We start from the raw sequence: 27,002 nt of genomic DNA on the forward strand, positions 1-27,002 counted from the left end.
AGTTAATCACTTAAAAGAACCATTAAAGAGAAGCAAAGTTGGTATGTATCTAAAAGATCATAGCCATGCTTGCAGGATCTGAAGTCAAACTACATCAAGGTTTCAAGCCTATCAAAAGACTCGGTTCCATAAAGAAGTGATTTAGATTCTGATTGATCAAAATCTGTAAGTTATTCATCAGCATCTGAAGGCTTCAAACTCTGATCTCGACCCAACCTTTGATGATAAGTCAACTTCTAAAAGACTGAAGAGCATCTGATCCGTACACTGTACCAAAGTAGTCTTGTCTTATCAAAGCCCCATAGTTCTGGAGAATAGTCTACTAGGGCTTCATGTTGCGAGGCTCAAGAAATAAATATATGATATCTTCATCTTCTCTACCCACTGGTGTATATCTAGTACCTTAAAAGGTATTGAGAGTGTTGTTATTATTCAACGGAAAAAGCTTCAGACCAGATGCTAATCTCTAACGGCTCTCTTGGCATACTTCTTCAACAAGCCTGCTCATTATGTTCAAACTCTCCAAAGGGTATCTTCGTATTCCTTTAAAAAGGAACTTCAAGGATATTAAGAAGTGTTGAAAAATGATTGATCAAGTTGATCATCATAGGTTCGTTGGCTTTAGTTAAAAACTCTGAATATGCTTAATATTCAAATACTATGGAAGTCTTTGAATAAGTTATCAACAAAATCATACAACACAAATAGGATCTGATACAAGTAAGAAAACTTATGTATATATGTTAGCTTGTAGAAATAAGGTCTTAAGATTTCTTACCTTTGTTAATCTTAGAAATCTTAAAGACATCAGGATCTGTGTTGTAACTGTGCACCACTTACAAGAGTATCAAATGCATTTGTAATTACTATTCTAAACTGATGATTAGAACATGTAAGGAGTCTCTTGTTGGGTCTTTGAGAAAATAATTATCGTGTTGGTTGCTTGAGAAAAGAAGTCTCTTTTAAATTTTGATTGAGCATTAAAGTCTCATGCTTTCAAGTAGAGCAGGAAGTCCTGCACTAATTGTTCAGGCATTGAAGTCTCATGCTTGAGGGAAGAGCAGAAAGTCTCGATCTGGTATGATTGAGCAAGAAGTATCTTTCCATGGGATTCAACAGGAAGTCCTGAACTGGTAGTTTAGGTGAGGAAGTATCCTGCTTGAGGGCTTGAGCAAAAGTCTCTTTCTAGTGTGATTGATCAAATTGTAATTTGAGTGATTATAGTAAAAATATCTTGCGATGCAAGGGGACTGAACTACTCTTGGTTTGAGAGGAACCAGGATATATTCTGTGTCTATTTATTTACTTATGCATTTAATTTCCCCTGTACAACAAACTCTGAAGTCAGACTCTTATTTGATTCAGCCTCTTACTTGTATTAGGATCTAAGCTTCACATCTTAGGTTCTGAAACAAGATTAAGAAAAGGAAGTAAACTTTTCACTGTTGTTACTCACTCTAGTATCAGACTACGTGGATCAGAATCTGATGTTCCAGAATCATAAGTGAAAATAGATTTTTAGGCATACACAATTCAACCCCCCTTGTTGTGTATTTTTCTCACCTTTAGAAAGAAAACTCTAATCTGAAAGATAAGCTTTCTGTTCTTGATAAAGATAACTCTGCTCTAAAAATAAAGAGTGAAGAATTTGAAAAGGAAACTAATTTAGAAGCTCCTATGGAATCTGATGATGTCATAAATAAATATGACCTGGATTTTCAGAAATTTCTTGCACGAAACATAGACATAGGCAAAATGGCTTCCATGATCTATGGAGTAAGCATCAATGGGAAAAGAGGTCTTAGTTATGAGCCACCTAAACACTCTAGGGTCAAAATTAAATCTAAATGAAATTCTACAAAACCAAAAGCTCTATACTCCTATTTCACCTATGCACACACACTTGATTATACTACACGAAAACCCTAGGTTAAGATAAACTCTGGGAAAACTAAGAAAAAATACCTAAAAAGAGTTGGGTAGCTAAAGATAAAATAATCTATGATGCAAACATCCTTAACAGCGGAGTTAAAACACCTTTAATGGTACTTGGACTCTGGATGATCACGACACATAACGGGAAGAACGCATGTGTTCCCAAGTCTGGAACTTGCGCCTGAAGACACTATAGGTTTCAGAGGCAATCAAAAGGATAAAAAATGTATCATGTTTGGATACTCTGAACACTAAAAAGGCTACATAGTGTATAACATTAAAACTAATATTGTTGAGGAATCAATTCATATTAAGTTTGATGATAAGCTTGACCCTGGAAAGTCAAAGCTAGATGAAAAGCTTGTAGATTTGAAGATCACATACTCAAACTCTTAGGGTGTTCAACTTGAAACAAAACAATCAGCATTCGAAGTTGTTGTCATATCCGAAGATGTTGACATACCATCACCTTAAAACAAGCTAAAGAAAATACTCTCTCACTCTAAAGAACTTATTATTGGTGACAAGTCAGAACTTGTCAGATCCAAGTCTTCATTTAGGCAAGATAAAGGAAATCTTCTAGGATTGTTGTCTATCATAGAACCATCATCTGTTGATGAAGCTCTTTTGAACTCTAAATGATTTTGGCAATGCAAGAAGAACTCAATCAATGTTTTTAGAAATGATGTGTGGGATCTAGTAAAACCAAAAGGAAAACATGTCATAGGAACCAAGTAGGTCTTCATAAACAAGCTGAATGAGCAATGAGAAGTGGTAAGGAACAAGGTCAGACTGGTTACACAAGGTTATAGTCAACAAGAAGGAATTGACTATACTGAGACTTTTGCACCAATTTCCAGGTTAGAATCTATTCATATTTTAATTTCATTTGTTGTTAATCATAGTATTATATTATATCAAATGGATGTTAAAAGTGCATTTATGAATGATTACATAACTAACAAAGTTTATGTCCATCAACCTCCTGATTTTGAAAATCATAAAAATCCTGATTTTGTTTATAAACCTAAGAAATCTTTGTATGGTCTGAAACAAGCTCCCAGAGCTTGGTATGAAAGACTCAGGAATTTTATTTTGGAAAATGAATTTTCAAGAGAAAAAGTGGTATAACCTTGTTTTGTAAAACCTTCAAAAATAATATTTTAATAGTTTAAATCAATGTTGATGATATCACTACTACGGAAAACACATATAATAACGGTTGTAAAACACATAAAATGACGGTTTCACGTCCGTTGTTAGGTAGTGTATGATTGCATATATGGTGGTTTCCACAACGGGCGTGTGACCCATGGTTATAAGCTAGGCAACACGCTACCTATCACAATGATTATATTAAACAACCATTGTGATACATATTTAAGCCATGTGTTCGAAACCCAACAACAACAATTTATTTGGAATATAATTAACATTTCACCATGGTTACAGAAGATAACTATTGTGAAAAGTACCATGAGTTTATTATAAAATATGTAGATTGCTTTTTTTACTTACACCTCACTAAACATATACAACCATTAAAAAATTGATGTATAAGATGATAATTTTATAAATTAAATTATTCTTGAAAAAAAATTAAACAAATCACTGCTTTTCAAATTGCATTCATCCGTAATTCATCTCTTTCTTCCTAACATGTAGTATTTGATTCAATGTCCCGAGTTATTCAAAGCAACGGTTCATTCCTAGTTTATTTTCCAATGCATAAATATGTTGACTAATTCGGAATCATCATCATCATTATTTTAATCAACGATGAAGATTATTACGGCGACAATGATGAAGATGATTCAATTTCTCAAAAAATTTGATGTTTTGCAATAAAAATAATAGAGAATAAACCACTTCTTTGAAGAACCTAGGGAAATAAATCAACTTCTACGTGTGAAAGAACGATATAGATGAATTATGAGATGTATGTAATTCGAAAAACATGTTTGATCTAAGTTGAATTTCAAATATAACTGAATTTTCAGATTATTATTTTCTAAATCACTTTAAATGAATGCATGATCAATGAAGGGTTAGTGAAATAAACAATCTGCATATATATTATAATAAACTCAACAACAACATACATCAACAATAACAACATTTATCAACAACAACATCAACATTTATCAATAAAACACTAACAACATACTTTTTGTTGAAAAGATTTGTAGAATGATCTGAAGTTGATCTACTTTGTGTTGCCATGAAGAAAAAATACAAGGTGGATGAAGCTTCTAAAATAGCTTCATACTTCTTATATTGTTTCTCCATAGCAAACAAAAACATTTATGAACCACAACCATAGCATATTTCAAAATATAAACAACTTTCATAATGTTAACATGTTTTGAAAAGATAAACTAGCATTAACATAACTGGAAACATGACTAAAAGAGGAAGTAAATCATGACAGAACAAAAAGAAGCATGTTAACATAAATTAGTAGTACATTGTAACATAACAAGAAACAACAATCACATACAAAAACTTGTAAACAATAACAACCAACAACAAATCATGTGAAACATAACAAGTTCTTCAATCTTCATGCCTAGTGGAATTTATGTAGTTCTCAAGGTCTTCATACTTCTCATGGTCTTCATCTGACTCAAAATCAGTTGCATCCAGACTCATTAGGTCATTCATAATAGCCTCAACCTTCTTCATCTTTTCAAGGTTAAGATTCTTGAAAAGAATCTTCTTATATCTTGTTCCATCATACAGTTAAACAACAATAATGTGATCCCTTAAAGATTCAGCTTCCTTGGCTTTGTTCATCCATAACTCCACCATATCAATAACCTATTTTGTAACCTAAATCTTATGGATAAGTTTGTTGCTCCCACTATTCATGTTGAGAGAAGTATCTGAAATCTGAGAGAAGGATTTGAAATCGGAACAAGAAGAGAAACCCTTTTTCAAAATAACATATAACAACATACAACACCATAAAATAACAAAAACACACAAAAAACAACCTCAAACTCTCGAACAAGAATAACGTCATGTGAAAATCATGTGAAACATAACAACATACACGAAAAAGAAAGAATAAGGAAGAAGAAAAATACCTTTATATATGAAGCGAGGGCTAATGATGAAGAAAAAGAGAGAAAATGTGTGTTAGGGTTTTGCTATGAGAGATACAACGATATTATCAAGAAGCGAGAGCTAATTCGCTTACATTATATATAAGTAAACAATTTCATCACTGTCGTATTCAAAAACGGTGATGAAATGTAATGAATTTCACAATGGTTCACATTAACAACTGTGGTTTTAGGTATTTTATTTTTAATTTATATATTATAATTATAAGGACAACACTAATTGTACCGAAAAAGTAGAAAATTGTTGGAGCTGTGATTCGACTCGTGTCACTTCAAAATGTATAATCACGGTTTATTAGTTTAAACGTAGTGCAATGTTTTTTCGTAAATATAAATATACAAAGCACGTCCAAAAATGAGGTATTACCATGATTAACAGTTATACCTTTGTAGTTTTGTGTGATGAATATATATTTTATAGTAGTGTATCATTTTTTATTTTACTAATGCCTTACCCTGCCAAGAATTTTCTAAGTCCATGTAATTAAAATTTGAAATGAGCATGATGGGAGAATTAAAATTATTTTTGAGAATTCAAATAAATCAAAGCCCAGAAGGATCATACATTCAATAGATCAAATATACAAAAGAACTTATAAAGAAGTTTGATATGACTCAATGTAAGATTGCTAAAACTCTAATGCATCCCACTTACACTCTTGGAAAAGACGAGGAAAGCAAAAAGGTAGAACAAAAGGTATACATTGGTATGATAGGATCCCTCATTTACCTAACTGCTTCTAGGCCTAATATATTGTTCAATGTATGCTTATGTGCTATATTTCAATAAGATCCTAGAAAATCTCATTTAACTTTTATTAAGAGAATCTTTAAATATCAGAGAGGTACTACTAACACCAGTTTGCTTTATAAGAAATCAAAAGATTACAAGTTATTATGTTTCTGTGATGTTGATTATACTAGAGATAGACTTGAAAGGAAAAGCACCAGTGAAAGTTGTCAGTTTATGGGTGAAAATCTAATCTCATGATCCAGCAAGAGACAATCAACTATTGCATTATCAACAACAAAAGTTGAATACATTGTAGGCTCTAGATGAAGCACTCAGTTCCTCTGGATGAAGATTCAGCTAGAAGATTATCAGCTAAATGAGAGTAACATTCCTATCTTTTGTGATAATACTTATGTTATTTGTTTATATAATAATCTCATTTTACATTTTACAGCTAAGCATATTGAGATCAAACATCATTTTATCAAATACTATATTCACAAGGGTATTCTAAACTTAAAATTTATTGATACATACCATAAATGGGCTGATATTTTTACTAAACCCCCTGCTAAGGACAAGTTCGTTTTATTCTGAGAAATTTGAAAATTGAAATTTGTCCTCATTAAAAATCTCAATATGTGAAAACTCTGCTGAATTAAAAATGAGACCCGGAGACTCTATATGTTTCTTTACTCTGAAATAGTCAGCCCTTTGATAGTTCGACGATTTTCTGGCTCAGAAGGTCCAAGTCATAATCCCTATGGGTTTTTCTATCTTCTGGACTCTGAATTGTTAATTTTAATGGTGTAATCGAGCATTTATACATGACTATAAGATAATACAAATGTCCTATATTATAGTCATCTAATCGTTTGATGTGACATATTGCATAAATAATTTTTGGTTAAAGAGAAAATATCTTCACTTATCTCCCCTTGCCACTGTACATGTGACTTTAATATATTTGATTTTTTTTCAAAATTGTTTTCTCATATGTATTTTCATATATCTTGTTGTTTTTAATGTTTAGTCTTAATAGCGCATGAAAAACATGCTTTTTGCGTGTCTTGGTTTAAAGGCTATTACTGCTACAAAAATTGATTCATGTTGAGTCTTTTTGTTTAGGCTTCTACCTAATCCCTCCTAACTTCTTAACTCTTTCGTTCCTTCTCTATTTAAACTTAGCTTTATCTCTGTTAGTTCTCATCCCATTTTTCACTTGCTAAAATCTTATTCTCAAAAAAAAATTCTTCACCCCTCTAACCTTAAACAATGTCTTCTAATTGTAGATTCGCATGTCCTCTCACCATTATCTTTGAAAAATTCATTGACTTCGACGAATTTAAAAATTATGGTTTGGATCTTCTAAGTCGGGCTCAATCCCACAAATGGGTGAATTACTTTAACATGCTTGAAGGACCCATCTATCTTGTTCTCATTAGAGAATTCTGGTCTAATGTGTCCCTCTTGAAACTTAGACAAGATGTTTTGTGCATTAAGTCTAAGGTTTTTGTTATTCCCATTTCCATAACTCCTGCTCTGATTGTTAAGTAAATCATATGCGAGGAATTCAGGGTTGATATGGACATGTTCCCATTGACAAGTTCATTCCTTCAGAAAATTCCATATGAGATCCTTGCCACTAAGGACAACTTGGCAAGTGTCTCCTCTCTTATTCCCAAGGTGAAGATATGGCATCAACTTCTGGTGTCAAACCTTTAGCCACAAGAAGATGCACTAGAAACACTCACCTTTGTTAACAAGCATCTTATCTTCTTCATCTGGTCGAAGACTAGGGTTAACCTTCCTTTCACAATATTCAACTTCTTGAGACAAAAGATAATTTCCTCTCACGAGAGATTATCTTCTCTCATACCTTTTGGAAGAGTCTTGTCTAAACTTTTCCTTCAACAAGGTATTATTGAGAATGTGCAGGAGTTAGGGCTAACAGAGGCTCTAGAGACCACCTAGAGTCAGAGGTTGGTTGCAGCTTAGGACCCTCTAGGGTTGGATTCTCTTTTCTCTAGTTTCTCCTTTCCTTGATTTTATTTTTCTTGGTGTCTTCTTGTTTTTTTATCTTCCTTTGTATTATTTTTTTCCTAAATGATGTGTTTTTCGTGTCATGTATGTCGCCCTAATAAAAATATCGAAAGGTCAAGCTCAGGACCTTAAAGAAACACTTAATGGGAGGCAACCCATCTTTTCTAACAAGTATTTTGTTTTTTCAGAATTTACTTTATACCGGTAGTTAGATTCAATAGGAAGAATTTGTTGCTCACCCACATTTCTTAAACACTATCTCTATTTATCTTTAATTAATGAATTTGTTACTGCTTGTTTCTTTTAGATTACAAAAATTGCAACTTTAACATTGAACAAATGTGACAAAAGCACCAGTCGAGGAAACTTGATCATCAGGCAAGTGACTTACGAATTGAAATCAAAATATGAAAAAGGAATCAAGATACTTGTACTCAACCATCAGATACTTTAACTAGTAAGGTTTGAGCCAAATAAAGTCCATTGTTTACTATTCCTTTCATTGAACGTATCCATGTAGTATTGCTTTATCAAGTTTGAAATATTTCTGATTCAATTTATCTGGTTTGATTTAAACACACATTGAGGCAGTTGTTTGATTTGAACTCCGAGCCTTTGTAACCACCTTGTAGTAATAGATTGCATCAGTTGCTAACTACTTTGAGCTTAACCATTCTTTTGGTGACTTAGCCTTATTTATTAGCCATATGACTTGAAAGATTTCATCTTCCCACCTTCTCTTCGGATTTAGCTAGAAATTTTTAGTTCTAAAGTTGTATGAAAAAGAATAAGTTTGGGGTTTCTCTTGGAAGTGAGCAAGATTTAAGTTTGAGGTTGGGGGACTAGAGAAAAAACAGTCAAAAATTCAAAATTTTGAGAAAAATAATGCAAAGTGAATATTGAGGACCATAATATCAATATCTATAGTACAATTAATAAGGAAAAGAGTGGTATGATAACAAAAGAAGAACTGGGCATTTAACTCCAATGGTTTAAACTTACTTTCCCAAAAATGTCCTACCCGAACATAAGCCAAGACACAACCGAGAAAGTCCTCAAATGTATGTGTTTTGATTACTTTGATGAATTCTATTTGAACATGTTCAAGTTAAGTATAAACTATTTTTCAGGTTGATTGAGAAATTACCCTATCAATTGAGTGAGTATGGTGAGATGAGAGACAAATTGAGTACTTATCAAAGCTTGAGGTTGTTTTTTGAATTTGTCGGATTGTAGTTGGAAGCTAGAATGATGGTCAGGTAAATAAAATATATGGTGATGTTCAATTGTTATTTTGCAACTTGTTTTTATATTTGGAATTGTTAATGCATGCAAGTTACTTGAGGACTGATCAATCACCATTTTCACTATGTTTTCGTTGCTTATCCGACAAAAAACAAAGGATTTTGGGACACCGTGTATGCATTATGGTACCTTTAAAGTTAGTTTTTATTTTAGTAAGTATTTAAGAATTTTTATGAATTGTCAGTTTTATGTTATGTTTTCGTGATTTTATGCGTTGGTTGTTTGTGCTTATGCCCTCCAGGTCAAGGTAGAAGATCCAAGGGATTCGATGCGAGACTGTGAGAAGTTCTGGAAGTCTAGAAAAGAAGAATTCTCAACACAGGAGGCCTAACACGCCCACACGTGTCACCTGACACGGGCCATGTCAAGAAGAAGGCGACTCAACCACAGAAAGGACCAAGATAGGGGTCTGACACGGCTGCCTGTGTCAGTTTACTAGGCCCGTGTTAGGTCACCTAGGGCATGTCAGGTAGGAAGTGGCAAGGCAGAGAGCTGACACGGGCCGTGTCAGCCCAAGCACACATTCTTCCAATTTTTGGGCTTTTTCACCGAGCTTGAGCTGCATGGACATTTTGGAGATTTCCACCTTCTGCAAAGGGATTTTCACTATATTAAGAGAGTTTTTACAAGAGAAAAGATCATCTTGGAATGAGGAAAACACAAAATTGTCAGACGATCGAGAATTACAAAGATCAAGGAATTCATAGAGCGGAAGATTTTCATGAGTGGAAGCGATTGAAGATCTAAGTCATCCAATTACTTGTAATGTGTATTTCTTATCTTGAATCTGTTTTGAATAATATGAGTAGTTAAACCCCTCGATGCTAGGGGGTTGTCCTTGATTTAGATCTATAATGACTTTGAGTTTACGATTGCATTTACAATATTGTTTTTACGGTAATCTTTTGATGTGTTTAATGCTTTCTCTTTTGGACCAATAGAGAATGTTATATGGTTATCAATTAGGCTGGACCACCGTTGATAAGGTTTTCATAAGATTACTCTGCAGTAGATATCACCTAGGACCAGGGTTACTCTGTATGAATAAGAGCATTCTTGATATAATAAGGCTTAACTTCACCATAATTGTCTATGGACATAGAAACTAGGGTAAAATGATTAAAGGTTTTCTCACCAAGGACTTGGGAGAAAATACCCGTGAGAGCTAATAGTAATTGATATTTATTGATGCAATAATGACTCGTAGTTGTTACAGGGACAAATTATATACCTTTCCTGGCATAGTTCCTCTTCCCTTTCAAACCGTTATTTTTACAATATTATTTTCTTTTACCTTACTTTTATATTTGAATCTAACCCCCCCCCCCCCAACAATAGTTTTTTGTTTAATTGAACGATAATTTGAACTCGATATTGACTTGTAGTCCTTGAGATCGACATTCAGGGAATTTCCCATTTATTACTATAATATGCAAAATAGTACACTTACTATTTTTTCGATCAAGTTTTTGGTGTCGTTGCCGTAGACTGCCAAAATATAGAGTTTAATTTTAAGTTCAATTAAAATTTTGTTGATCTGCAATAAAATTATTTTTCTGTCATATAATTTAACACATAAATCGAGAGAACCCTTTACCGGAGACGTAGAAACGCAAGATTGAATTCCAAAGAAGAAGTTCCCTCTGATCACTTAGATTCAGAAAAAGAAACTATGGCTGAAAATCCTCTGATTCCACCTCCTCCACCTCCGGAAAGACTCCTAGGTGACTATGGAGGTGCAAACGCGTCGGGTTGTAGACTGACCATTGTCAACCAACCGGTGAGTTTGACAAATTTTCAACTGCATCCTAGCACAATCAATCATCTTGAGAGAAAACTTTTCACCATAAAGGTTAATGAAGATGCCAACAAGCACTTACAGAGATTTCTGACCATGAGTACTACTTTGAAAATTGATGGTCATACTGATGAAGCAAAAAAGTTAAGCATGTTCCCGTTCGCTTTAGCTGAAGATGCAGAAGGGTGGTTATACTCTCTCCCAACCGACAATATCACATTATGGGAAGAGATGGAAACTGTGTTCTTAAATGAGTATTTTCCATCATCAGTATTCCTGAGAAAAAGGTATGAAATCTTGAACTTCAAACAGAAGGATGGTGAGTCTTTGGGAGATGCCTACAAAAGATTCAAAATGGTCTTAGTAGCTTGTCCAACTCATAATATGGATCAGACTGAACAGATGCATATGTTTGTTAACAGGCTGAAAGTAAAGACAAAACAGTTGATTGATACAACAGTCGGTGGCTCAACAAATTTCTCAACAGCCACCGGTATTAAAAGGATTATTGAAGCGATAGCTGCCAATGAGCATATGGAATTATACGATAGGTGTACAAGCAAGCCTGAAGGAGTCATTGATCTTAAATTGGAAGCTAATAAAATTCGTCTAGAAGACACAGTCGCTGTTGAAGTGGAAAAGAAATTAAAGGCTATCAATATAGGTACTCAACAGATAGCTCAAGTCCAACCGGCTCAAGCCATCACTTGTGAAATTTGTAATGGACCTCACCACAAGGTATATTGCTTTGCAACTCCTCAATAAATTAAAGAGATAAAGTTCTTAAAATAGAATAATCCATACTCTAATACTTACAACCCAGGTTGGAAGAATCATCCTAACTTCTCCTGGAAAGATCAGAGAAGGAATGCTCCGCAACAGGGTCAAGGAAAATATCAGACCAAGTATCAATAACAACAGCAACAGCAAGCGCCTAAAAAGGCGGATTGGGAGATTTCCATTGAAAAATTATCCGTTCACAATATTTAGTTCTAAGAGGAGACTAGAAATATGTTGGAGAATAGCCATCCAAGGCGCAGCGGAATTTAAAAATTTCTCCATTTAGTGATCCTTACGAATGGGCATGATCAGTGATAGAATCGTTACCTCTTGTGTCGATTCAAACCTTTGGTGCAGATCTCTGATAATGATCAAAACCTTTGATACAGATCCACGGGGCGATCACAAACGTTGAACGATGACAACGTCTCTACTCAGTCCACACGAACGGATTCCTTCAATCGCAGTGCTAGCTGTTATGAATGAAGGCTTTGAGTGAGAGAAAGAGGGAAACAAAATTCCAAGTCTCTACTTGAATTTCTGTCTGAGTGGATTGGAGTGACAATACTTCTACCCAAGGGGTTCTATTTATAGAACTACTTGTGTGGGCTTCAAGCTAAAAAGCCCACTTAAGTGTATTTTGCCCATATCTCATAATATGCCAAAATCACTTAAGTATTTGGTACCTTACCATATTTCGTTTCCACTTAAGTGCACCGTACCTTACGGTGTTCCTTAGTTACTCTATTTCTCATCAATCCTTCCTTTGTGTGTGACCCTATAGGTTTTCGCGGCGTTGGCAATTATATTAAATCACGCATTTAACATAATAAACAGTGAGCGGTATCTAGCAACACATCACTGCTACCCAAGTCACGAAAATGTCATGTGATCTGACAAAACCTCCTGTGATAATAGTTATGTGTATAATTACCCCTTTGCCCTTATGTCTATATTGAACACAAGGTATAGACCGTGTCACCCTTGTCCAGTTCAATATTGGGCCCATAGACATTTATCCTGTTACGCAGGATTGGAAAATTCCATCTAGGACACTCATGTCCCTCAGCATGCTTTGTGGAGTACCCATCAACTGTCTTTATGGTTATCCAGTTACGGACAACGTTGGATCAACAACAAAGCACTCGACTCTACATCTAGGATCCATAGTGGTTTCAGGTCGAAGAGTGGTATACACTATTATCACCATGAGAATAACTTATGACACTTTGCATAACTTTCTATATAGTATTCTCATAGCGGGTCAATCCGGTATAAATATTACTCCTAATATTCATACCTATGTTTAAGACTTGATAACTCTTTATCCATGATCCATGAGATGTGATCATCAGTCTACAAACATAATAGTCTTAATGCTTTAATGTTATCCCACTTCACATTAAAGCTCGACTACGGATATTTTAAGAATAGTGCCCTTATGTTTAATGTGTTCTCATGATTAAGTCACACTTAATACATTAAACGGACTATCTATTCTAGGGACTTTATTAATCAACTATAATAAAGAAAATGCCTTTAAATAATTCGATACAAGTACCAAAAGTATTGACCTCTAGGGCTTACACCAACAATCTCCCACTGGCACTAGAGCCAATCAGGCATACCCCGTATGCCCATTGATCTAGTATGGCCATCATGCTTCTGTTGCGCAAGAGGCTTTGTCAGTGGGTTAGCAACATTGTCAAGTGCAGGTACTTTACATATTTTCACACAACGTCTAAGTATGTGTTTGGATCGTTGGTGAGATCTAGGCTCCTTAGCTTGTGCGATAACACCATTGTTATCATAATAGAGATCAATGGGATCCACAATGCTAGGGACTATGCCAAGTTTATTGATCCAAACAGCTTCCTTTGCTGCACTTAAGGCAGCAATATACTCGGCCTCAATTGTAGAATCAGCAACTGCATCTTGCGTTGAACTTTTCAAGCTCACAGTGCCACCATTTAAGCAAAACACATAACCAGATTGGAATCATTCATATTAAAGTGTCTCAGCACTTTGTCTATGTATGTACTCTGACTTAGGCCAAGCAGTTTTGTGATCTATCTCTATAGATTCTGATTCCTAATATATAGGCTGCTTCACCTAGGTCCTTCATAGAAAAGCATTTCCCCAACCAAGACTTTACTTGTTGCAGGGTAGGGATATCGATTCCAATGAGTAATATGTCATCTACATATAATACCAGGAATACGATCATGCTCTCACTAACCTTCTTGTAGACACAAGTCTCATCTTCGTTCTTGATGAATCCATACAGTTTTACTGTTTCATCAAAACGAAGGTTCCATGAGTAGGTCACAGGCTCATCTTGATCCATGAGTAATACATCACCTTGATCAGATATCCATATATCTCAGGTAGGTGACGTATCCTGCCTGACCTACGCTGGTCTTGTTCTATTTGAGCAGGTTGCTCTTACACAACTACTTGTGTTTCCTGCTCTAATTCCTCCATAGGTGTATCGATGCTTTGTGATTCTTGAATTTCTTCAAGCTCTACTTTCCTCCCACTGGTTCCTTTGGATTTAAAATCCTTTTCTAGGAAAACTCCAGTTCGAGCGACAAACACTTTGCCCTCCGAAGGATTGTAGAAGTAATATCCTCTTGTTTCTTTAGGATACCCCACAAATAAGCATTGGTCAGATTTGGGCTTAAGCTTAGTTGGAATTTGTCGTTTCACATAAACTTCGCAACCCCAAATCTTCATGTAAGACATATGTGGTCTCTTACCACTCCATATCTCATATGGTGTCTTTTCAACCTTTTGGATGGAACACGGTTAAGTGTGTAAGCTGATGTCAATGGTGTATGTCCTCAAAAGGAGTTTGGAAGATTGGTGTGACTCATCATGGATCGGACCATGTCCAACAGGGTTCGATTTCTTCTCTCAGATACACCCTTCCATTGGGATGTTCCAGGAAGAGTAAGTTGGGATAGGATCCCACACTCTTTCAGATGGTCATCAAACTCTAGGATTAAATACTCACCACCTCGATCTGATCGAAGAGTTTTAATATTCTTACCTAGTTGGTTTTAACTCGTTAGGTTTCACCTTTTTGTATTAATGTTATTAATAGGCATTTCAAGATCAAGGACATATAGTCCATTGTTCATTTCTGCAGTAGCATAGAATATATCATTCAAATAAATTGAGCAACAATTGTTCTTTATTATAAATGAAAAACCAAACTTGTCCAAACAAGCAATGGAAATAATATTCCTGCTAATTGCAGGTACATAATAACAGTTCTCTAACTGAATTATTAAACCACTAGGTAAAGTCAATACAAAAGTTCTTACGGCTAAAGCAGCAACCTTTGCTCCATAGCCAACTCGTAGGTCGACTTCACCTTTTGCCAAATCTCTACTCCTTTTTAGTTCCTGCACATTTGTACAAATGTGAGAACCGCATCCAGTATCTAATACCCATGATGCAGAAGTAGATAAATTAATAACAAAAATACCTGAAGTTGAAGTCTCTACTCCATTCTTCTTATCTTCCAGGTACTTTGGGCAGTTCCTCTTCCAGTGTCCGGTCTTACCGCAATGGAAGCAGGTGCCTTCTTTTGCTATGCCTCCACTAGGCTTCAAAGCAGCAGTGGATCTGGGATTGGCAACTTCCTTGCCCTTCCCCTTATCACTCTGCTTAGTGGGCCTTTTGTTCTGTCTCTTTCCATTTCCGATCATCAGAATGGACTTCCCTTTTGACTTCAGATTCTGCTCGGCAGTTCTTAACATGGCGAGCAGTTCAGGAAGAGATTTGTCCATATCAATCATATTGAAATTTAGGACAAATTGACTGAAACTATCTGGCAACGATTGCAAGATCAAATCAGTTGCAAGTTCCTTTTCGAGGGGAAAACCCAATCTCTCAAGGTTTTCCACATACCCAATCATCTTGAGTACATGGGGACCTACAGGGGCTCCCTCAGCTAACTTGCTTTGAAAAAGGGCTTTTGAAACTTCAAACCTCTCATGCCTTGCTTGCTCTTGATAGAGCAACTTCAGGTGTTCGATCATATCGAACGCTGACATGTTCTCATGTTGCTTTTGCAATTCTGAGTTCATGGTAGCTAGCATGAGACAAGCAGTTTCATTGGCATCATCGACGTGCTTCTTATAAGCATCTCTTTCTGCCTTAGGTGCAGAACTAGGAGGTTCCTCTTCAGGAACAGGTGTCTCCAAGACATACAACTTTTTATCATGTTTGAGGACAATCCTCAGGTTTCGGTGCCAATCCAGGAAATTTATCCCAGATAATTTTTCCATATCAAGGATTGATCGCAGGATGTTGTTAGAGGTGTTTGCTGTCATGGTAATCTACACAAGGATTAATGAAAATATAAGTATCATTGACATATTTAATTAGGCCTTTAATTAAATATGCTCCCACTATTTTACTCAAAACAAATGACCCTCATCATTTGATTCGGAAAATCCCGTTGGAAGATTTTCTAGTGGGTCGAGATCCATATTTCACTTCGTTCTAAGTCCGCGTAGGCGGATTACACAAAACTAGGTTATTTAGGTAGGAACTCCTTCCAATTGTATCTCATACAACTCTCGAAAATTTCAGTTGGGTGAATAACTCCTTATTCCAATCCATCATATGGATCATTCCCAACTCTTGCTTCTAAACATATATATAATCTTATTATAATTTGTTTAGTTAAGTTTGACCCTTTGTTTTAATAGTTGGATATTACAATTATCCCATCGCACCTTACTAATATAGAACATGCACCTCGCGTAGGCGAAACCAACATTATTCGATACTAATCTTGATGAGTGTTAAAACTTGGAAAGCTTAAACTTAATATTTATTTTGAGGGAATTGCAATTTTTCTGATCTCACCGGCTTGTTTATCATATAAACCGTCTCTCACATGCATCAACATGCATTCACATGCATCAACATACATACAAACAAAATGAAACAGTTATGGCCCCTAGCGCAATTGTTCTCCCAAGCCAATGAGAGAACCTAAGCTAACCTACAACGATCTAAGCTTCTCCAAGCAAGATCTTCAAGGTTGTCCTCCTTTGGCACTGACTTCTTTGCTTTCTTCATATCATTATATTACATGAAAGAAACTCGTTTTACATACGAGGGAGTGAGATGAGAAAAGAAGTTACATTTGGGAGATTAAGAGAGAGGCATGACACGCAGGTCGTATTTTAAAAAACCCAAAACAAAACAAAGGAAAACTAAGGCCATAATTGATCACCACAAGACAATAATAAACACTTTATTATTATTATTATTAATTCCTTTAATTAATTAAAATCAAATTAAATTTCGACGACCGATCACACTACGCAGAGTTAGCCGGGGGTCCGCTGCCCGGACAGCGGGAACGGGTGTTCCGCTGCCCGGACAGCGGGAACGGGTGTTCCGCTGCCCGGTCAGCGGACGGTGGTCAAGGGGGCAGCGCCCCTGCTCGAAAATTTTAATGAACAATTCATTTAAAATTGACGTCGTTTTTCGTATCAACACTTGATACTTCAAAGCACTTTTTCTAGCCGAACGGGTGAATTTTTCCTTGCGTTAACCGGTTAACCATATGCGTTAACCGGTTAACACTGTTTGAAAACTTTTGAAAATTCTTTTCTACCTTGCGTTAACCGGTTAACCATATGCGTTAACCGGTTAACACTGTTTGAAAATGTCTTGGAAAACTGTTTTCCGCCTTGCGTTAACCGGTTAACCAAATGCGTTAACCGGTTAACACTGTTTGAAAATCTCAAAAAATTTATTTCGCATTGCGTTAACCGGTTAACCAAATGCGTTAACCGGTTAACACTGTTCCAAAATTAAAAAAAAATTATTTCGTATTGCGTTAACCGGTTAACCATACACGTTAACCGATTAACACTGTTCGGAAAAGTGTTTAGAACGCACAACTCTTGTGCAGTCAAACCCCAATCGCATAACTCTCTGACAACACAACCCTTGTGTCGTCACTAATCCTGATGCACCAATTTCAGACCGTCAAACACATCTTGATTGTTAATTCAGTATGATTGATCAACACGTCATTGCTTCACCATACTAATGTCGGATCAAGAAGCAAACGACCATTGATCGCTCAAAGGAAAACAATCATTGAGGGTTTGAATGAACGGAACGAGAACACTATATCATATATAATGTATTTTGTATCAGGATTACATATATCATATATATGTAACTTGATCGATCTCAATTTAATCTTTGATTCATTCTGTCTTTAATCATATTATTACAGAACAAAAACAATTATCAGATTCATGGTTTCGTAAGTGGCTCTGATACCACTGTTGGAGAATAGCCATCCAAGGCGCAGCGGAATTTAAAAATTTCTCCATTTAGTGATCCTTACGAATGGGCATGATCAGTGATAGAATCGTTACCTCTTGTGGCGATTCAAACCTTTGGTGCAGATCTCTGATAATGATCAAAACCTTTGATACAGATCCACGGCGCGATCACGAACGTTGAACGATGACAACGTCTCTACTCAGTCCACACGAACGGATTCCTTCAATCGCAGTGCTAGCTGTTATGAATGAAGGCTTTGAGTGAGAGAAAGAGGGAAACAAAATTCCAAGTCTCTACTTGAATTTCTGTCTGAGTGGATTGGAGTGACAATACTTCTACCCAAGGGGTTCTATTTATAGAACTACTTGTGTGGGCTTCAAGCTAAAAAACCCACTTAAGTGTATTTTGCCCATATCTCATAATATGCCAAAATCACTTAAGTATTTGGTACCTTACCATATTTCGTTTCCACTTAAGTGCACCGTACCTTACGGTGTTCCTTAGTTACTCTATTTCTCATCAATCCGTCCTTTGTGTGTGACCCTATAGGTTTTCGCGGCGTTGGAAATTATATTAAATCACGCATTTAACATAATAAACAGTGAGCGGTATCTAGCAACACATCACTGCTACCTAAGTCACGAAAATGTCATGTGATCTGAAAAAACCTCTTGTGATAATAATTATGTGTATAATTACCCCTTTGCCCTTATGTCTATATTGAACACAAGGTATAGACCGTGTCACCCTTGTCCAGTTCAATATTGGGCCCATAGACATTTATCCTGTTACGCAGGATTGGCAAATTCCATCTAGGACACTCATGTCCCTCAGCATGCTTTGTGGAGTACCCATCAACTGTCTTTATGGTTATCCAGTTACGGACAACGTTGGATCAGCAACAAAGCACTCGACTCTACATCTAGGATCCATATTGGTTTCAGGTCGAAGAGTGGTATACACTATTATCACCATGAGAATAACTTATGACACTTTGCATAACTTTCTATATAGTATTCTCATAGCGGGTCAATCCGGTATAAATATTACTCCTAATATTCATACCTATGTTTAAGACTTGATAACTCTTTATTCATGATCCATGAGATGTGATCATCAGTCTACAAACATAATAGTCTTAATGCTTTAATGTTATCCCACTTCACATTAAAGCTCGACTACGGATATTTTAAGAATAGTGCCCTTATGTTTAATGTGTTCTCATGATTAAGTCACACTTAATACATTAAACGGACTATCTATTCTAGGGACTTTATTAATCAACTATAATAAAGAAAATGCCTTTAAATAATTCGATACAAGTACCAAAAGTATTGGCCTCTAGGGCTTAGACCAACAAAATAATCAAAAGAACACCAATGCCTCAATAAAAAATCTTAAAGTTCATATGTGTCAGATAACACAACAATTAGCTTCAAATTCTTAAGCTCCGGGTACCTTGCCAAGTGGTACAGTGACAAATCCGCGTGAGCATAATAATGTTAACACTGTAGTGACCAGAAGTGGTAAGTCAACTGAAGAACCAGAAGAAAACTGTGTGGAGGAAGATGGGTTGTTAGAGGTCGATTTAGAAATCAAAAAAACCAAGAACCAAGAGGAAGAAGTAGTGATAATGTTGGTAAAGGAGAAAGAAAAAGTTCATAAACCAATCATCAAACTCCCTTACCCGCCAAGACAAAAGAAGAAAGATCAACATGAAAAAAAATTAAGAAGTTTTTGGAAATGTTTAAGAAACATGAAATAAACATTCCATTTTCTGAAGCTCTATAACAAATGCCAATATATGCCAAATTCATGAAAGACATCATCTCCAAAAAGTGCTCCACAAATATAGACCCAATCATCCTAACTGAAACATGTAGTTCCATTCTCTAAGGTATGAAAATTCCTGTGAAAAAGAAAGATAGGGGTTTGATTACTATTCCTTGCACTATTAGTGATAGAAATTCAAGAAGGCTCTGATTGATTTGGGAGCTAGTGTGAGTTTGATGCCAATGTCCATTTACAAAAAAATGGGCTTGGGCGCCATTCAAGACACTAGGACGACGCTTCAGTTTGTCGATCGCTCAGTTAGGCGGCCCTATGGAATCATGGAAGATGTTCTGGTAAAGATAGATAAGTTTGTATTTCCGGTTGACTTTGTCATTCTTGAGATGCCTGAAGATAAGGAGATCTCTCTCATATTGGGCAAACCATTTTTAGAGACAAGATGGTGTATGATAGACATAGAGGAAGGAACAATGACTCTCAAAGTCTATGACAAAGAATTGAAAATTGATGTTCGAAACACTATGCAATACAAAGATGATGTTGGCACGAGCCATACCGTAGAGGTAATAGATCAAGTGATTGCTCAAGAAATTGAAAAGAAAATGCCCCAGTCACCGTTAGAATGTGTTTTGAGCTTATCAATTTTTGAAAGTGATGAAGACAAGACAAAGTCGGAAGTGCTAGCTATGATGGAGGAACAACCTCAGTGGATTAGATCTAAACCACACCGGTGGGAAGATTTAAGACCACCTCCACAATCAGAAGGTACTCAAGAGCCCAAAAAGGGGGCATATCTGAAACAATTACCGGAAAATCTGAAATATGTGTTTCTTGATGCATAAAAGAAGTGCCCAACTATTATCAATGTTAGTTTAAAAAGTGTCCAAGATGCAGAACTCATTCAAGTACTCAAAAAATACAAGAGTGCGATTGGATGGGCGATTGAGAATTTGAAAGGTATTAGCCCGACAGTTTGCATGCACAAGGTCTTGATGGAAGGTGATCACAAGCTGGTATTTCAACCACAATAAAGACTTAATCCAGCCATGGAAGAAGTAGTCCATAAAGAGGTTGTAAAATTGTTGGATGTGGGGCTAATTTACGCCATATCCGACAGCTCATGGGTTAGTCCAGTGCACGTGGTACCCAAAAAAGGGGGAACTACTGTGATAAAAAATTTGAAGAATGAGTTAATCCCAACCAGAACTGTTACAGATTGGAGAGTATGCATTGATTACCGGAGGATGAATATTTCAACAAGAAAAGATCACTTCCATTTACAATTCATTGATCAAATGTTGGAAAGGTTAACCGATCATGATTACTATTGTTCCCTTGATAGGTACTCGGGTACAACCAGATTGATGTGGCTCATGAAGATCAACAGAAGATCGCCTTCACATGCCCCTATGGTATTTTCTCATATAGGAGAATGCCATTTGGGTTGTGCAACGCACCTGCCACATTTCAGAGGTGTATGACATCCATATTCGCATACATGCTTGAAAAGCATATAGAAGTATTTATGGATGACTTTTCTGTTTTCGGTTCTTCTTTTGATAAATGACTGACTAACTTGTCCCTTGTGCTAGAAAGATGCCAACAAACAAATTTGATCCTAAATTAGGAGAAGTGCCATTTTATAGTACGTGAAGGGATCGTGCTATGACACAAAATTTCCAACCGAGGCATAGAAGTTGACAAAGCAAAAGTGGAGGTAATAGCTAATTTGCCACCACCGGTGAATGAAAAAGGCATCAGAAGCTTCTTGGGATATGCGGGTTTTTACCGCAGGTTCATAAGAGACTTTTCTAAAATCTCCAAACCTTTAACAAGCTTACTTGTGAAAGACACACCTTTTCTTTTTGACAAAAAATGCAGCGAGGCTTTTGAGACCCTAAAGAAAGAATTAGTGACTGCTCCTATAGTAATTGCTCTGAATTTGTCTCTCCCTTTTGAGATCATGTGTGATGCAAGTGATAATGTAGTAGGGGCAGTACTAGGACAGCGAAGGGCAAAGCTCTTGCATGTAATTTACTATGCAAGCCACATATTGAATCCTACCCAAATGAATAATGCAACCACTAAAAAATAATTGCTCGTGGTTGTTTATGCGTTTGGTAAATTCAGATCTTACTTGTTAGGATCAAAGGTCATTGTTTATACTGACCATGCAACTTTAAAATATCTTTTTTATAAACAGGAATCTAAATCAAGGTTGTTGTGATGGATTCTACTTCTGTAAGGGTTTGATCTGGAAATCAGAGACAAAAAGGGTAGTGAAACTATTGTTGTTGATCACTTATCTCGGATGTCTCCGATCGAAGAAACAAAGGAGAAACACCCAATTAAATATGAGTTCGCCGACGAATGTATCCTAGTTGTTATTGGTGTTCCTTAGTTTGTCGATTATGAGAATTATTTGGTAGGTGGACTAATACCTGATGATTTTGATTCTAACAAAAAGAAAAAGTTTTTGCATGATTGCAGGTCTTATGTGTGGGATGATCCGTTCTTGTACAAAAAAGGAATAAATGGGTTGGTTCGAAGATGTGTCCCAGAGGAAGAACAAAGGGACATCCTCAGAGCTTGTCATGACTCAGAATATGGAGGACACTTTAGTGGGGATAGAACATCAGCAAAAGTTCTCCAGTCTGGGTTGTACTAGCCTATGATGTTCAAAGATGCCCAAGGGATAGTAAAAGAATGCGATAGATGTCAGAGGACAGGTAACATTTCGAAGAGAGATCAAATGCCTCAAAATGCCATGATGAAGGTAGAACTGTTCGATGTATGGGGAATAGACTTTGTGGGACCATTCCACCGTCATTTGGAAAGCATTACATTCTGGTCGCTGTTGACTATGTGTCAAAGTGGGTCGAAGCCGTGGCATTGCCCACGAATGATGCTAAAGTGGTGGTCAATTTCCTAAAAAACTACATTTTTGCTAGATTTGAGGTACCAAGAGCACTCATCAGTGACGAAGGTATTCATTTTCTGAACAAGTTAATGGAGAGTCTGTTAAGGAAATACAATGTCAAGCATAAATTGCCACATTGTATCATCCTCAGACAAGTGGACAGGTTCAAGTATCGAATCGGCAGATAAAGCAGATTCTGGAAAAGACTATCAGTGCTTCGCAAAAGGATTGGTCGATTAAGTTGGGGGATGCATTATGGGAAAACAGAACAACGTTCAAAACCCCCATAGGTATGTTCCCTTATCAACTGGTTTACGGTAAAGCATGTGATTTGCCGCTCGAACTCGAGCACAAGGCATTTTGGGCTTCCAAATTCCTGAAATGCGACCTTTCTAGAACTGGGGAATCCCGGATTCCTCAACTGCATGAGCTAGAAGAGTTCAGGAATCAGGCATATGAAAATGAAAAAATATACAAAGAACAAACGAAAAAATGGCATGACCAACAAATTCAAAAGAAAGAACATTGGGAAGGACAATCGGTGTTGTTATTTAATTCAAGGTTCAAGTTGTTCCATGGAAAACTGAGTCGAGATGGTCGGGACCATTTATGACTCACAAAGTATTCCCGCATGGAGCAATTGAGCTAAAAACCCCGGTAAACAAAGACACTTTTAAAGTGAATGGGAAGAGAGTAAAGACATACCTCCAAGGGCAAGAGATTGGTTTGATAGATAAGGTTTGTCTTACCTGAGAAGATGGATGATCGTCGACCCATGCGACGTTAAACGAAGCGTTTCATGGGAGGCAACCCATGCATTTTTAATTCTAATTATTGTTCGTGTTTGTTATTTTTAGGTTTACACAGTGCTTTGCATAAGAAGGGGAATGTACTCAAATAAATACATAAGTCGTATTGGAGGGAATGACCATTTCTGAGGAAAAGAGAATGGAAAAGTCTGAAGAGCAAGCATAACAGGACCCTGACACGGCCTCCTGTGTCAGGGCCATGAAAAAAGGATGGAAATTAGACATAAACAACAACCTGACACTGCCACTTGTGTCAGCTGACACGGCCGCCTGTGTCAATTGAGACGGCCCGTGTCAGGAGCACTGAAGAAAGGAGAAAATTGTACCTTGGCAGTGGCCTAACACGGCCTCCCGTGTCAACTGACACGGCCCGTGTCAGGAATCCTGGAAGCCACGCCCTTGGAAACCATTAGACAGTGGCCTGACACGGCCGCCCGTGTCAGCTAACACGACCTGTGTAAGACATGTGGGTTTGAAATTTTTTGAGAAATTTTTAATTTCGTGTGGGCCCACCCATCATTATTATCCACTAACCACTCATTACCAACTTTATTCCTTCCCAAAAATCTGATCTTCTCACTAAACCACTCATTATCTCTCATATTTTCATCTTCTCCACCTTCTTTCTCTCACAAACCTTCACTCTCCATTAAAAACCTCACTCTAAAGCTTCCATCTTTTCCACCACGATAACCCCAAATCACAAACTCCATTCACGAATCCTTCTCTATTTTCCACCCTCATCCTAACCACGATTTCAGTTTTCTGTAATTTCTTTTTCGAAATTTTCGACTTTTTTGCAGGTATGAAAATGCCCCCAAGAAGGATTTTGGTAGGAAAGCAATAGATGGCCGAGACCTCGAGGTCACAAAAAAGAACCAGCCGAAACCCGAATCTGCACAACATTGTCTTTGACAATTCGGAGCAGGAGCAACGGTACCAAGTTCATAGAAAGCGGAAGCTCACACCCACCAGGTATATGTGCGAACAAACCCTTAATGCTTTAGGTCTAAAAATTGAAGTTGACAGGATGTTCCATGTGCTGGGGATGTCAGAATTCATGAGCCTCGAAGCACCAACCTATTAGCGCATCACGCTCGAATTCTTGAGCACACTCGAATTCCAACTAGAAAAGTGATGGATTAACACGACAAGGTACTACTTTGGTACTCTATGTTTCCACCTTTTTAATAATTATCATGAGCTTTCTGTTAAGGAGTTAACCGGTATTCTCCGACTGCCACTGTACGGACTAGGTGCGGTCCCTGATGGGTTTTCTCCAAAAGATTTCTGGATTGCCATTGTTGGGAGGACTGATTACACCTCAAAAGGTGCAAAGGCCTCCGGCATCCAGAACCTATGTTTTCGATATGCTCAGAATGGTCTGGCATACACTTTATTCGAACGGGGTGATAGCACGGGTGTGGCAACTCTTCGGGATTTGTTCTTCATGTACTCGATGGTGCAAAATCATGCCATCAATGTTGCTTCTTTTGCTGCTAATTACTTGGGGATAGTTGCCCCGGAGGACTCCGGGGGTATTTCTGTTGGAGGCATGATTACCCAGATCGCAGAGCATTTCTGGTATCATGTGGTTTTGCTTGAAGACACCCTGGTGACAGGTAAGATAAAAATAGATATGGCAACCCTCATCCAGCAGGGTATGATTTTTGTAGCACATGACTACTACTCTGTTTTGATTCATAAACACTTTATCATTGCACTACCTAATCCTGACAGAGTGAGTATTGCGGATTATGCAAATTGGTTATATGTGAGTGTTGACCCTGATATAGAGGAAGGCTACGAAGATGAGAATCTTGCTACAGGTGAACCGGTTGCAGGTGAACAGGGTACAGATGAAGCGATAAAATAAGAGGATGAGCCTCAAAAGCAGTTTGTACCCCCGCCTCATGAGCCATTCCATCAGGGCGCCATGTCATCTTCCATGAATCACAACAAGTGGGCATGGGTGAAAACCGAGCTTGGAGACCTGAGAACTGAGAAATCAAGACAGGGCATCGAGCAGGCTCGGCAATGGGTGATGTTGGATGAGATGAACCTGATGATTTGACAATTGATGTTGCATTTTCCGCCCCCACCTACTCAGTAGGGCACTATGAGTTCCCCTCCTTCTACCTTGTTCTAAAACATTGGGGCTAATGTTTGGTTCAAGTGTGGGGGGAGGTTTTATTTTTTGCTATTTGTTTTGTTAAATTTTTATGTTTAGTTTTTATTATTTCCCCATTGTTACTATTTTCCATTTGGTTTGTTTTTACTGTTAGGTATTATGTGTTGTATGTACTTCAGGTTCTTGGTATTATTGTTGGATTAGGTGATGACCACTAGCGGTAGTGGATGAAATGATCACTCTACTTACTATTGCTTGTTGTGAAGGATCTTCCCAGAAAGTAGATACTGCTTAAGAAAAGATCGGACGCAACTTCTAAATCTCAACTAACGTAGGTTCCCTGTGCATTCCTAGTTGAGTAAAAAGCCGCACCATACTCGAAGTACTATGGATGTTGTCATGCTTTACCTAACATGGTGAGTACATAAAAAGCCAAACATAATTGTCATCGTGAGCGATATTCAGGTATGTCTTTATCACTCCGACTTTGCGTAGGTTCTCTGGGAATTTCACTGCATATATACACACACTGAGGCACATTGTTTGATTATAGTCCTGAGCCTTTCTCGCCATCCCGTTAATTTTATCCGTTGTTAACCCTATTTGAGGTTGTGCCCTTTGTTTTTATAATCACATAAATGTAACCCGCGATCCAAAACACTTCCTTACCCTGTTCGGAGTCAATGTGATGTCATTAAGTCGTGTTAAATTCTAAGTTTGGGGTAAAACCCCTTAAGTATCAAAAACCAAGGTGAGTGAGAAAAAATAATAATAATAAAAACGACCATCGAAAAGAGAGAAAACAAAATGTAGTCGGTGGTTCGAAAGAAACACGCACTGAAGGAAAAGCACTCAGTTGAAAAAAAAAAGATCAAAGAAATAAAAGTTGAGCAAGGCAAATTGAAAAAGAAAAGAAGTTAAAATGAAAAAACTTAGTGAAAAGAATAATGACATTGGCTTTGAACCCAAAACCACTTGTTTTCCCTTTTGTTTGTATTTACCACACCATAACCCAGGCCCCATTACAACCTAAAAGACCTTAAAAAGTGTGTGTAGTGTGTAGTTAATACGAAAGGAGAAACTATTCAAACTTATGAGTTGATATTGCATACTCTGACCTGTGAGTTTAAACACGTTAACCCGGAGAGACTTGGTGAGAATGTGATATAAGCTGACAGGTGAAGCGATACATTAATGTGGAAGTGCGGCGGAAAACTCATTAGGAAAAGTAGGGACTATGAAAGGGAGAGTGAAGGCGTTGGTGAAAGATCTCAGCAGTATTATGGTAAGAATGCAATT

This window comes from Lathyrus oleraceus, chromosome 7, assembly GCF_024323335.1.
Source record: "Lathyrus oleraceus cultivar Zhongwan6 chromosome 7, CAAS_Psat_ZW6_1.0, whole genome shotgun sequence".
NCBI lineage: Eukaryota > Viridiplantae > Streptophyta > Magnoliopsida > Fabales > Fabaceae > Lathyrus > Lathyrus oleraceus.